Source organism: Haliotis rufescens, unplaced genomic scaffold (assembly GCF_023055435.1).
Source record: "Haliotis rufescens isolate VD_foot unplaced genomic scaffold, xgHalRufe1.0.p SCAF_14, whole genome shotgun sequence".
In the NCBI taxonomy this organism is placed as follows: Eukaryota; Metazoa; Mollusca; class Gastropoda; order Lepetellida; family Haliotidae; genus Haliotis; species Haliotis rufescens.
This window is the reverse complement of record NW_025963824.1, coordinates 16,939,707-16,953,611: the sequence shown is the minus strand read 5'-3', so window position 1 is coordinate 16,953,611 and position 13,905 is coordinate 16,939,707.

The following is a 13,905-nucleotide window of genomic DNA, read 5'->3' as shown; positions in this document are numbered from 1 at the left end:
TAAACAAACGAATGTATATCATATATAGTTTCCCATCACAGTAAATATGGTAGGCATTGGCAATCTGAGCTGGCAAAGACTATTAGAGAATGGAAGTGAAGACTTATAGAATAATCAACGAGGCACGAGTTATTACGGAAAATATGTCACGAGTGAAATTAATGTTTTAAGTTCCGAGCTTTAGCTTTAGGAGTCTCTGTATTTTAGATAATCAGGTAAGACGTGGGTAAGGCAAAGATAATACGTGGCTTAGGCTCAGCAAGCGCATAATTATAGAATAACCCACGAGGTACGAGTGATTACGGAAATTGAATGACTTATAACATTAATTTCACGAGTGGCATATTTTCCGAAATCAGTCGTACCGAGTGGGTTATTCTGTTTATTACCCATAATCATATTAAGGACGTTTCAAGGGAATACAAACTGTCGCCGATCAAGAATCAGCTGTTTTGTATCAATCCGCATGTGTTTTGACAAGATCTCGTCAGTGACAGACAGCCCCCGTCGTGCATCGGCAGAGAAATGCATGTCACATTGAGAAGACACAACACGGAAAGCCTGTCAATTTTTTTATGTCATTTGAAAAAAATGCCAAGACCTATAACAACAACACAGACGGAATGTACATAAGTCTTGTTTGTTGGAGAAAAGTTACGAAAAGAAGGTAAACTTTGAAAAGTACGTTTGCTGTCACTGTGTCGGAATGAATGACCCGACTTGACCCAGATATAAGACAGCCGAAACCAGGAATGGCAACAGAACCGGCGTTACAGTTTAATCCGGACAACAAGTTTAATGAACATCGTGTGTGATTTGAGACAAGTGTGACTGATGGGAAACATGTGCATGTGGGATTTTAGGAGGACTTGTCAAACGCGCTTGTGGAGTGGACACAGTCAGATGAAGGGAGTTTGTTGATATTTTGATATGATTCATAATGGTCGAATACCTGTTGATAAACTAACACGGTATCTGGATACATGGTACTAAGCTGTCCACATTCACGGAGTTAATTTAGTTCAATATCGGACACAGGATCAGCTCGCTGGGATAAGTTTTCTTTTCCTTGTATTTTTAATTATTTTTGTTTTGATTTCAAAACCTCTCCGAGTTCAGCAAAGTACATCGATTTCGCAACCAGATACTATCTGGAACCAGAGGTAATCTTGTCGCTAATGTAACACTCTATGCTTCCCTTGATCTCCTTCAAAGAAGACATTTCGAATTCTGAACCGTCTGATGTGCATGCCGAAATGATAAATTTGCAAAGAATCATGTTTAGTTGCACCTTTCCTGCGTCATTAACCCTCATAGTCTTATGGTGCCCGGACGTGAGTCAGCCTGCATACCGCTCAGCGCCGTACTGTGCTGACGTCGCGGTTACAAAACGTATACATTATATAAAAAAGGTGTCACGTTCTTATTTCTTCACACAACGTTACAACATTCTACGAAATGGTGTATGCTTACGAAGTCTTTCGGAAAGTCTAAATGTTGTTGCAAAATGAATTTGTTTTTATTCTCATGCCATCGTTGAAAGTGTGAGTAGTCTTATTTTTCGTGATTTTCTTACCTTAAAGATTTGTGCACTAAAGTTCATGTGAACTTGGCAAGTTTAGTCATTTTCATTGTGTTTTCATTTTCATTGGCAGTTAACGATGTCATCATAAATTCACAAAGGCAAACATGTCTGTATAAAGTCCGGTTTTTGGACTCGGGTGGTTGAATAATCCATCAAACAGCAAATCCTCTCACAGACGCAAGCCCGGACTTGGTGGTGTTGATCTTGGCGCACCAGAAACAGTTTCTGGCAACATCACATTATTAATCTGAATCTTGGAACTTCAATATGGTCATATGCAGTTTTGACAACAAAGACATTTAATGTGTTCAGAGGTTCAATTAGATCTATACAAATAACTGGTCACATGACCGCGAAATTGACGTTCATAAGTGTATCATTTTTTAATTTGAAGTTTACACGATATGCGACTTTTCCATTGGACGAAAGGTCGGTCACATGGCCGCGAAATTGACGTTCATAAGTGTATGAACGACACAATTTGACGTTCATACGTTTTTCACGAGACTGTTTTCTTGAAATGACGTAAACACAGACGGACCACTTCCACATTCCTGGGGAAAAACCCTGGGAATTCCCTAGCACGAAAACATACATACGCGTTCTTTCTGATCATTTAGAACCTTTATTCTTGCTCTCAGCGTTTCAGTATGCATTGAGAAAAGTCAGAGAGCTTGACTGCATGATTGTTCACGAATATCCTCGCTACGGCCCATCCTAATGAGCAATCGAAGAAATGCACATCCAAACTATCGTAGTATCGACTCGATCCGTGTTTATGCTGACAGTGACCGTCTCTAGCAATCTATGAATTTACCTTAGTGTATGTTTGACGCATCTTTAATCACCTTTCAATGATCGGCCAGTTGATCAATGATGACTAACACATGTAACCGCCACAGGTTCATTAACAACTTCGGAAATCTCTCCCGTCGCGTTTATCGTGTCGGCCATTTTGACGTCTTGTACTTGATGTAAATGTATTACGACGCGTTGTCATTGTGACTGACTTACTGAGGTAGTTCTTTACAGACTTTTCACATCTAATGGTAAGAGCAGGTTATGCATCCATACGCTCATGTCACCTCTCTTTTTGAGGAACTATTTTATTCCGCGATGTAGTTTGGCCCTCACTCTATGAAGGTTCATACTCCAATGAACTCACGCAAAGTGAAGGTCAATTCTTAATTGATCTTTGTTCAACTGACCAATCAGTTTCGGGAATCACTAATTTCACACTGTGCAAATATCAAAAAGTTATTACACTGCATGTTTGAGCCCATATGGGTAATAAAGTTGGTTCCTGTCACCCTTTCTCTTTGTATCCATCTCATCTAGCCGCCCTTCCACGTCATTCAATGACCCGAAGACAGACTTGTGATCGTGAAGATAGTGGTTAGACCTTGGTTCCTATCTCCTTTGTCTTGTTGTTACTCTTTGTATCCATCTCATCTGGCCGCCCTCCACGTTATTCAATGACCCAACGACAGACTTGTGATCGTGAAGATAGTGGTTAGACCTTGGATCCTGGTTCCCTTTGTCTTGTTGTTACTCTTTGTATCCATCTCATCTGGCCGCCCCTTCACGTTATTCAATGACCCAACGACAGACTTGTGATCGTGAAGATAGTGGTTAGACCTTGGTTCCTATCTCCTTTGTCTTGTTGTTACTCTTTGTATCCATCTCATCTGGCCGCCCTCCACGTTATTCAATGACCCAACGACAGACTTGTGATCGTGAAGATAGTGGTTAGACCTTGGATCCTGGTTCCCTTTGTCTTGTTGTTACTCTTTGTATCCATCTCATCTGGCCGCCCCTTCACGTTATTCAATGACCCAACGACAGACTTGTGATCGTGAAGATAGTGGTTAGACCTTGGTTCCTATCTCCTTTGTCTTGTTACTCTTTGTATCCATCTCATCTGGCCGCCCCTCGACGTCATTCAATGACCCAACGACAGACTTGTGATAGTGAAGATAGTGGTTAGACCTTGGTTCCTATCTCCTTTGTCTTGTTACTCTTTGTATCCATCTCATCTGGCCGCCCCTCGACGTCATTCAATGACCCAACGACAGACTTGTGATCGTGAAGATAGTGGTGAGACCTTGGATCCTGGTTCCCTTTGTCTTGTTGTTACTCTTTGTATCCATCTCATCTGGCCGCCCCTTCACGTCATTCAATGACCCAACGACAGACTTGTGATAGTGAAGATAGTGGTTAGACCTTGGTTCTCTTTCTCGTGTCCTGTCTCGTAGTCGCTATATCATATATCTGTCCTTAAAAGTTGTGCAATGATCCCTAGCCAGATGTATGATTTTATGTCATAAACAATGTCATATCAATGTCAATGTCAGATGTTATCCTGCTACCCTATCTTGCGCTCGGCATAATTATGGGCCTTAACAACTACTGGTCGGCTCGGAGTCAGTATGCTTTGTCAGACTAGGGTTCCCATGTTAAACTGCGACATTGTATCTCAGTGGGCTAGCACTATACACGTCACTATGCAGGTGCAGTCATTTTAAACGCAACGTTAAACCCAAATTCACCTCGCAACCAACATATTTGTATTTTTTCGTGACTTTGTGATTTCTTGCAGCTGATCGGACAATCAGACAGACAGACAGGCACACAGGTTTATTTAGTATTATGGCCATATGGCAATAGGTACTAACTCATAATATGATGTCACGTGCATAATCAGAAATTACATCTTCTTGAATCTGATAGAAAAAAACATGCTATATAAATAGTCACTGAAAAGATATCATGTTTATTTTGTGAGTTGATAATATTGATCATTAACATTTCTGATTTATAGTCCTTATTATTATAGTCATCCAGTTTCACCAAGAATTGCTTAATTTGAGGCATATTTACCAATACCCCATAAACGTTTGAAGAATGAGGTATGTACTTTTTCGATGGCAGCATAATAATTGTTTCCCATATTTCCTAACCATATAGCAATATTGGTGCAATTTTACAATAACAAATATTGCATGCTGTTGAAAATGATATATACTTATTTTGTTTAAACAATTTATACACAGACATACATGTTTTTGAAGCTTTAATAGCAAACTGTTTACATGCTACTGATCGGACAATCAGAGGGCATCAAAACATTATGAACTTCTTCCGCGCTTACGAGGGTACATCGAATAGTTTGTGGCCCCAGAGTTTGCGTAATGTGAGGTTTCAAGATGAGTTTGTAGAATATAAATCACTTGAAGACAAAAGGATATTACAGACTGACAACTGACAACATCAAGAAGTAAGATGGTGCTTTGACAGGTTTGACAGAAAATAAGAAAACGAAGAAAAGTAAGATAAGACCGTGATTAAGAGCCAGCATAGATAGGGCATGTCGCCAAAGGAGAAAAGGCATGATTGGAGAAGATTTAATTTCATATTCAACTGGTAAGGAATAGGTGATTTAAGCTGGCAGTTATCATGATGCAAGTTCATCTCAACATCGTGAGGAGACAGGTGGCTCTGCTGTCTGATCCAACAGGAAGAAGTATGAACGGCGGAGCCAGTAGGGGATAACTCATCGTCAAGCATGGTGTTGTACGGGTGAAGAACCTACACGATGGAGGAAGGGCTGACGTGGGTCATCATCACGACAGGTGTTGGCTGACACTGTGGCTTACACGATTTGCATGAAGAAGTGGAGACGAACAAATGTCAGTCAGCAGATTGGGAGGTACCAAATCTAAGGCACCGAGAACAATGAGGAGGCGGACACCTTGGTAATTGGGATGCAAGCGTGACATTTCGAAAGCGTGGTCTGCATATTTGCCAAGTTTTCCTGAATCTTGCCAATCACATGAGTGTCAAAAGGGACAGAAAACACAATGATATAAATGATTTCGTTGTCTTTAGCAATGACAAGATCAGGTTTGTTGGCTTGTATATGTCTGAGGCTGTATTCGGCCCAATTCCAAATCATTTTGTATTTATCATCTTCCACGACCCCCTCTTCATATTCCGGGTAGTACCATGGATGGACCTCTGGTCACAAAATGACCGAGCCACTCCATCATGTCGCTTAAGATACTGTGTTGGTGCCAAGGCTGGGCATCGACTGAAAATGTGTTGGATACAAATATAAATACATCGCACAATCTACATTGCATGTGTATATTTTCATGTTGTTCGGACTGGGGGCACCACCCTTTGTTGTTGTCGTGCAGATCGTAATGGAACTAGACCATGATGTGATTTGTAGACAAATATCAGGGCTTTGAACATGATTCTGTCTTACATGTAGCCAAGTCATTTCTTTCTGGACATCGTGTGATGAGCATGGCATGTTAATGTGCATCAGTGCATATGTATCCTGTAGAAGGAACGTGATGGAATGAGCGCTGTTTATATTCACCAGTGCATATGCACCCTGAAGAAGGAAAGTAATGGAACGAGCGCTGTTTACATTCATTAGTGCATGTGTATCCTGTAGAAGGAAAGTAATGGAACGGGCGTTGTTTATATCCATCAGTGCATATGTATCCTGTAGAAGGAAAGTGATGGAACGGGCGCTGTTTATATCCATCAGTGCCTATGTATCCTGCAGAAGGAAAGTGATGGAACGAGCGCTGTTTACATTCATCAGTGCATGTGTATCCTGTAGAAGGAAACTAATGGAACGGGCGCTGTTTATATCCATCAGTGCATATGTATCCTGTAGAAGGAAAGTGATGGAACGGGTGCTGTTTATATCCATCAGTGCCTATGTATCCTGCAGAAGGAAAGTGATGGAACGAGCGCTGTTTATATCCATCAGTGCATATGTATTCTGTAGAAGGAAAGTGATGGAACGGGCGCTGTTTATATTCATCAGTGCATGTGTATTCTGTAGAAGGAAAGTGATGGAACGGGCGCTGTTTATATTCACCAGTGCATATGCACCCTGAAGAAGGAAAGTGATGGAACGAGCGCTGTTTACATTCATCAATGCATATGTATCCTGTAGAAGGAAAGTGATGGAACGGGCGCTGTTTATATTCACCAGTGCATATGTATTCTGTTGAAGGAAAGTGATGGAACGAGCGCTGTTTATATTCATCAGTGCACATGTATCCTGTAGAAGGAAAGTGATGGAACGGGTGCTGTTTATATTTATCAGTGCATATGTATCCTGTAGAAGGAAAGTGATGGAACGGGCGCTGTTTATATCAATCAGTGCCTATGTATCCTGCAGAAGGAAAGTGATGGAACGGGCGCTGTTTATATTTACCAGTGCCTAAGTATCCTGTAGAAGGAAAGTGATGGAACGGGCGCTGTTTATATTCATCATTGCCTATGTATCCTGCAGAAGGAAAGTGATGGAACGAGCGCTGTTTACATTCATCAGTGCATGTGTATCCTGTAGAAGGAAACTAATGGAACGGGCGTTGTTTATATCCATCAGTGCACATGTATCCTGCAGAAGGAAAGTGATGGAACGGGTGCTGTTTATATCCATCAGTGCATATGTATTATGTAGAAGGAAAGTGATGGAACGGGCGCTGTTTATATTCATCAGTGCATATGTATTCTGTGGAAAGAAAGAGATGGAACGGGCGCTGTTTATATTTATCAGTGCATATGTATCCTGCAGAAGGAAATTGATGGAACGGGCGCTGTTTATATCCATCAGTGCCTATGTATCCTGCAGAAGGAAAGTGATGGAACGGGCGCTGTTTATATTCATCAATGCATATGTATCCTGTAGAAGGAAAGTGATGAAACGGGCGCTGTTTAAATTCATCAGTGCATATGTATTCTGTAGAAAGAAAGAGATGGAACGGGCGCTGTTTATATTCATCAGTGCATATGTATTCTGTAGAAGGAAAGTGATGGAACGGGCGCTGTTTATATTCACCAGTGCATATGTATTCTGTTGAAGGAAAGTGATGGAACGGGCGCTGTTTATATCCATCAGTGCATATGTATTACGTAGAGGGAAAGTGATGGAACGGGTGCTGTTTATATTCATCATTGCATATGTATCCTGTAGAAGGAAAGTGATGGAACGGGCGCTGTTTATATTCATCAGTGCCTGTGTATCCTGCAGAAGGAAAGTAATGGAACGAGCGCTGTTTACATTCATCAGTGCATGTGTATCCTGTAGAAGGAAACTAATCGAACGGGCGTTGTTTATATCCATCAGTGCACATGTATCCTGCAGAAGGAAAGTGATGGAACGGGTGCTGTTTATATCCATCAGTGCATATGTATTACGTAGAAGGAAATTGATGGAACGAGCGCTGTTTATATTCATTAGTGCATGTGTATCCTGAAGAAGGAAAGTGATGGAACAGGCGCTGTTTAAATCCATCAGTGCATATGTATCCTGTAGAAGGAAAGTGATTGAACGGGCGCTGTTTATATCCATCAGTGCATATGTATCCTGCAGAAGGAACGTGATGGAACGGGCGCTGTTTATATTTACCAGTGCCTAAGTATCCTGTAGAAGGAAAGTGATGGAACGGGCGCTGTTTATATTTACCAGTGCCTAAGTATCCTGTAGAAGGAAAGTGATGGAACGGGCGCTGTTTATATCCATCAGTGCCAATGTATCCTGCAGAAGGAAAGTGATGGAACGGGCGCTGTTTATATTAACCAGTGCCTAAATATCCTGTAGAAGGAAAGTGATGGAACGGGTGCTGTTTATATCCACCAGTGCCTATGTATCCTGTAGAAGGAAAGTGATGGAACGGGCGCTGTTTATATCCATCAGTGCATATGTATCCTGCAGAAGGAAAGTGATGGAACGAGCGCTGTTTATATTCATCAGTGCATATGTCTCCTGTAGAAGGAAAGTGATGGAACGGGCGCTGTTTACATTCATCAGTGCATATGTCTCCTGTAGAAGGAAAGTGATGGAACGGGCGCTGTTTATATTCATCAGTGCATGTGTATCCTGTAGCATGATAAGGTGAAAGAGTGAGCTGAAAACTCACCCTTCTCCTAAAGTACACACTTGGAAACACTCTATATTCTTTTGCTTTAAACACTCGAGTTTACGCCAGGTCTGGTGTAACACATTATTCGCTTTTGAAAGATTTTCTTGAACATATTACACTAATGTAGGAGTTTAGATAGTCGATAGGAGTCGATAGACATTCAACCTCTGCTGGAGAATCAAGTAAATATCAGCCCGAGGAAGTTTTCGGGGAAGATTTATAGGAGATTGACATTGTAACCTTCATCACAGTAATGAAATAGCTGTCGACTTGGATAAAAAAATACAAAAATCTTTTTTAAAAATTCTACCTCCTCCTGGAACTGAAAGTGTAGGTTATGCGTGATAAGGTTTTCCAGTACAACTACTGCTTGCAGACTTCACACTTTATGATTTGTTCTTTTACGTTATGGTTTTGTTTGTTTCTTTGTTTGTTGTTTAAAGCCGCACTCATCGATATTTCAGCTATATGACGGCGGTCTGTAAATAATCGAGTCTGGACCGACAATCCAGTGATTGACATAATGAGCTTCAATCTATGCAATTGATATGCCCCCCACCCCACCCGATCCCACCTCACCGACCCCGCCCACCACCCACCCCCACCCCTGCCCCCACCGTAACAATATCAAATGGTTCGTCCCCTACTGAGACGTGAAAATTTCCTGAATTCACTGAATGCACGCCAATGACCATACCAGTACAAGAGATCATTCACATGTTGAGCCTCGGTCACAAATCCTCAAAAAGAAACCGCAGTCAGTCCGTTCACCGAAGAGAGTGTGCGATCAACATATAACGCCACGTTGCTTCTTCATTGTGATTATCCTAAGATTCAGGCGCTAGGCGCTGAACCTGCTCGACAGACTAGTACCATAATGTGAGACAATTTACTTCCTTCTTTTGGAAAAATGGCATAATCAACATGCGTCGACGTTTTTTACTCTGAGTATCGCTTGGTGTTCTCCTCGCCAAGCAACCACAAATAATGTACTACATCAAGTCTATGATTCTCCTTTTGACTAGGCTGGGACAGAATTGCAACATAATAGAGACATAGCACCGTATTTGAGATGCTTTTGCGTGCAATGTAATCGATAAAGGCCTGGATGGTACTTAATGATTTATGTCAACAGTGTCCTTGCCTGTAATGAAATTTACCATAACACATTATTTAAGTGATGCTTTCCTGTTGTACGACTAAAATCACTTGCACTATTACCAATAAAACAATAATTATAGTTTCGTGACGTCATCAGTGGAGCTTATCTTGCAGGATCCTGTGTTCGAGTTTTGGCAGTGGAGAAGCCAAGTGGTTGAAGTGTTACCTTGTCTTGCTAAAGACCCTGGTTCGATTCCTCGGATGAGTAGAATGTGTAAAGATTAATATCGTTGTCTGAGCTACAAGCGTACAACCCGTCTCACATAGTCTCCGGCTGTATTCGTTGGCAGTACAGGGTTCCCTGGGAGAACTGTTCTTCATCAACCCATGCTTGTCGTAAGAGGCGACAAACGGTTGCGGGTGGTCAGCCTCGCTGATTTGATTGACTCATTCATAATGCTCGGAATTTGTATGCTTGAATAGTTGTAAAACTGGTAATGTATTCTGTTATATCACTTTACAGACTTTGCATTGTGGACCACTTCAAAAATGTATTGCAATTACATCTGAAAATTCATTTCTACCACGGGCCTCTATGGGGTTTTTAAAATCCGCAAGCCATGTAAAAAAAACAGGCGTAATATCAAACTTGTAAAAATATCAATTTCATTTCCTGTTGAACTTATATTTCTTCAAGTTCTTCCCAAAGATGGATCTGGTTCTCGTCGTCGAAAAAAGTTTTGTTTACCAGCTCCATGTATGCCTCTCTACGCCACAGCCTTTAAGACAGGGAATGTGTGCATTTCCCTAACCGGATCGCGGGGATTACAAAAGTCTCATAACAATACACAAACTATGAAATATTTTATGGATAACAACATCTTTAATACTGTAAAAAGCGACGTTTCGGTACAGATCCTTATACCGTTGTCAGTCTTACAGGAAGAACAGTAGATCGTGTTTAAAATACATATATCACACTAGTACATGTATGTTAAAGATCGAGATGCAACTTGATGTTTCATACTTTTATCAGTATGAATGTATATATAAATTAGTAATTACTACATTTCAATATATCCGATAAATGGCGAAGTGACCAGCGAGTGGAGTCACCGCATCTTGCCTGATTGAGTTTGTCCAACCGTTGTGGGATTTCATGTACTCACGTAGCGCTGCTGCAGAACGGAATATTTTGAATTTCAAACATACATTTCACAGAACGTTATTCATGCAACGTGCTGCTTGATAATGGTAATACTGATAGGAACGTATTGCACGACAACATTTCATTTTAATATGTAATTGATGATGATGATGATGACGACGACGACGACGACGACGACGACGACGACGACGGCGGCGGCGGCGGCGGCGGTGGTGGTGATGATGATGATGATGATGATGATTTGAATACCCTTCGTTAATAAAGTTGACACAGATAGATGTGAGGTTGTATGTCTGGCAGTGTTTGCTTATTTTCTATACTTGTCATGTTCTGAATGATCAAAAGGAAGATAATAGTCTCAATAAACACAAATAATGTCAAAGAGACGGGTTCTCCCCATGGGATAATGAACATATCTTCTTTCTCTTTCCGCCGCACTTGTATGCTGCTCCCATGTGTTGGTCTTTCATGTGTGTCTCCTGTGAATGTCTTTGGCCAGATAGGAAATGTGTAACAAGCTTATTATACTCGTATTTTACTGATCCGGGTAAGGCAAAGACAGATTTGTAATATATCTGCAGGGATCATATGCGAGTATGTCTTTAGTGTCTTAGTCGTGTAATCACTTCTGAATATAGCCTGTTTATATGCTTATGAAACCTAATGGATGCCGCTGTATTTTAATAATCTAACATGAAGGCTAAACACGCGCCATACACGTGTCAGCATTTGAAAGATGAACTTGTATATAGTCCGCGACATTACCCTTACACGGTTTTCCTGATAAATAATCTAATTTAGGGTTACTTTCACATTTTAGATAGATGTTGGGTGTGCAAAGAAATGGAGTATGTTTTGGATCCTAAACATCCAGCCGTAAGAGTGGCCACAACGTTTTTAAAATTAATCTATTTCGATTTTGGCGTTTTGTCTACGTTGTGCTGTGGTGTGTGTCAAGGGAAGGACGTTTTCACCATCATATGACCTTGTGACAACTTCCTGGTAACGCTATTTTCACCAACCAGTAGGTCACGCTACTTGTGCCATCTCATGTCCTTTTAGACTGTTTTCTATTTTCTCGACACTCAGCAAGACCATACACAAACGGTCAAAAGCAACTATACCGAAATCGAATTTTGATTCGAACGCGGATCAAATGGCCAAGAACATGTTGTTAGCCTCTTCGCTGGTATTCAGGCTTGTAGACCCTTCAGGGGGAATACATTAAAACGTCAACAGCGACGTCATGTAACAACGATGGCAGAACAAGAACTGGCAGTCATTTTGTCTGTTGAGATCATGTTCCAGTGTTTCAGAGCAAATATGTACGTGTGTATAGTAGAAGAGAAGAACGCAGGAACTCTTGTTGCGTCCAGAAGACCATCTGGGGTGGCAACGGGATGGTTAAGGCTGGATGTGTTGTCCACAGCACAACGTTACATCGGCCACAGGCAACACGTAACATGAGACAGCCTCTGATCGCTAATAACGTCCACGTTCTGCCTTAGCAAGCCCACGCTCCTAACATGTCGCCAATCGAATACCCCTGTGTTTACCTTCAAGAATTGATTGTCAGATTAGAAAACGACCTAAACCTCCTGGAAACAGACGTGATGTAATACAGGCAGTCAGTGCGCCGAATACCGAATGAGATGGTACGACCTCTAACGAACGTCGAGTGCGGGCCTGGATTGAAGTTAGTTTGAGACACATGCGACATTGTCTCTGATCAGATCAATTCCATTCATTAAGAGTGAACTTTATCTCAACCCTATTGTGTTTAAAGAGATCGCAAACTGACACCCGCCATATTTTAGCATCACAAACGCCACGTTTGAAATATCCTCTTGACTTTTGTTCAAGCCTGATGTAAGTTATTTTGATCGCCAGTGCTACATCACAGCGGCCTGTAGACAGCCGAGTCTGGGATAGACAGCCCAGTGAATGACATAACGAGCAACGTCCACAAACTCGGGGTACGATGAGATGCAGTTGACCTAGCCACCGAATCTGACCACCCGATCCTGTTCGGTAGCCTCTTACGACCAACCAGCACAGGTTGCTGGGGACGAATTCTGAACCGGAATCCCCACAAAGGTGCCTCGCCAGAGATTCAAGATAATGTATTGCCGCCAGGGAACACTCGGACGCGGAATCCCAACGGGGCGACGGAGGGGGAGGTGCGAGGGAGGTGGATGGTGGTGGGTGATTCTTTGATTGTCCGATGTGCGTGACAGCAAGCATTATAATTAGTCACTGCACTGGACCCGCCCTCTCTCTGTTCCCGACATGACAGTTTGATTGTAGCTTGTCGTTGTTGATTGTAGTATCATTTTCTCAACCATATGATCAGTAGCAGCAGCCGCCCTCGTGGCTGACAGACTGACACTTCGAGGTGTGTACACTGAATTACTGAACCTAATCAGGGACAGTGAACTTATCTGACCTACATTCTTTAATACAAAACACACTCTCTCTGAAAGGATGCGTAGAACGTCACAGTTTAATGTGCAACCTGTTGGTAATATTTGATGAAAATTATATATCTGCTGTACAGAGGCATTAAGTAAGAGAGGGTACCAAAACATCGTTGCTTGTATTTTTTTCAATGTAGAACTCTTGCAATTGAGTACTCTTCTCCGGGCCAGTTATCCCTGTATGTTAAGTGACATGTTGACCAGCCCTCTGAAGCAGGCATCAGTTATTGGCTAAATCTGTTACCACGCAAAGTGTTTCTATATTTCAAAGTTTAAAACGGGTGGTAGTCGCCGATGGCTAAATCTGGTTAATAATGCAGATGGTGGTAGAAGCCCTCATCACATTTCCGTACTGCAGCCATTGTAACATGACTGATGTTAACTGGAGCATTTTCCAAAGATGGAGATTTTTCTTTGATAGCCCACGCACTATTTTCAATAAGTTGACATAATCTCCAGTAATCATAGTTGTTCCCCGTAGTAAATAATCGGTGTGTATTATTCCTAAGCTGTACCAAAAGAAGATGGACATAACTTTTCTTGTCTCTAGATCTGGTTGCTTAAACTTCCTGGTTTGGGGGAAGCTGACGTGTTTCCGCTCCACTGATTCGTGTTTGCTGT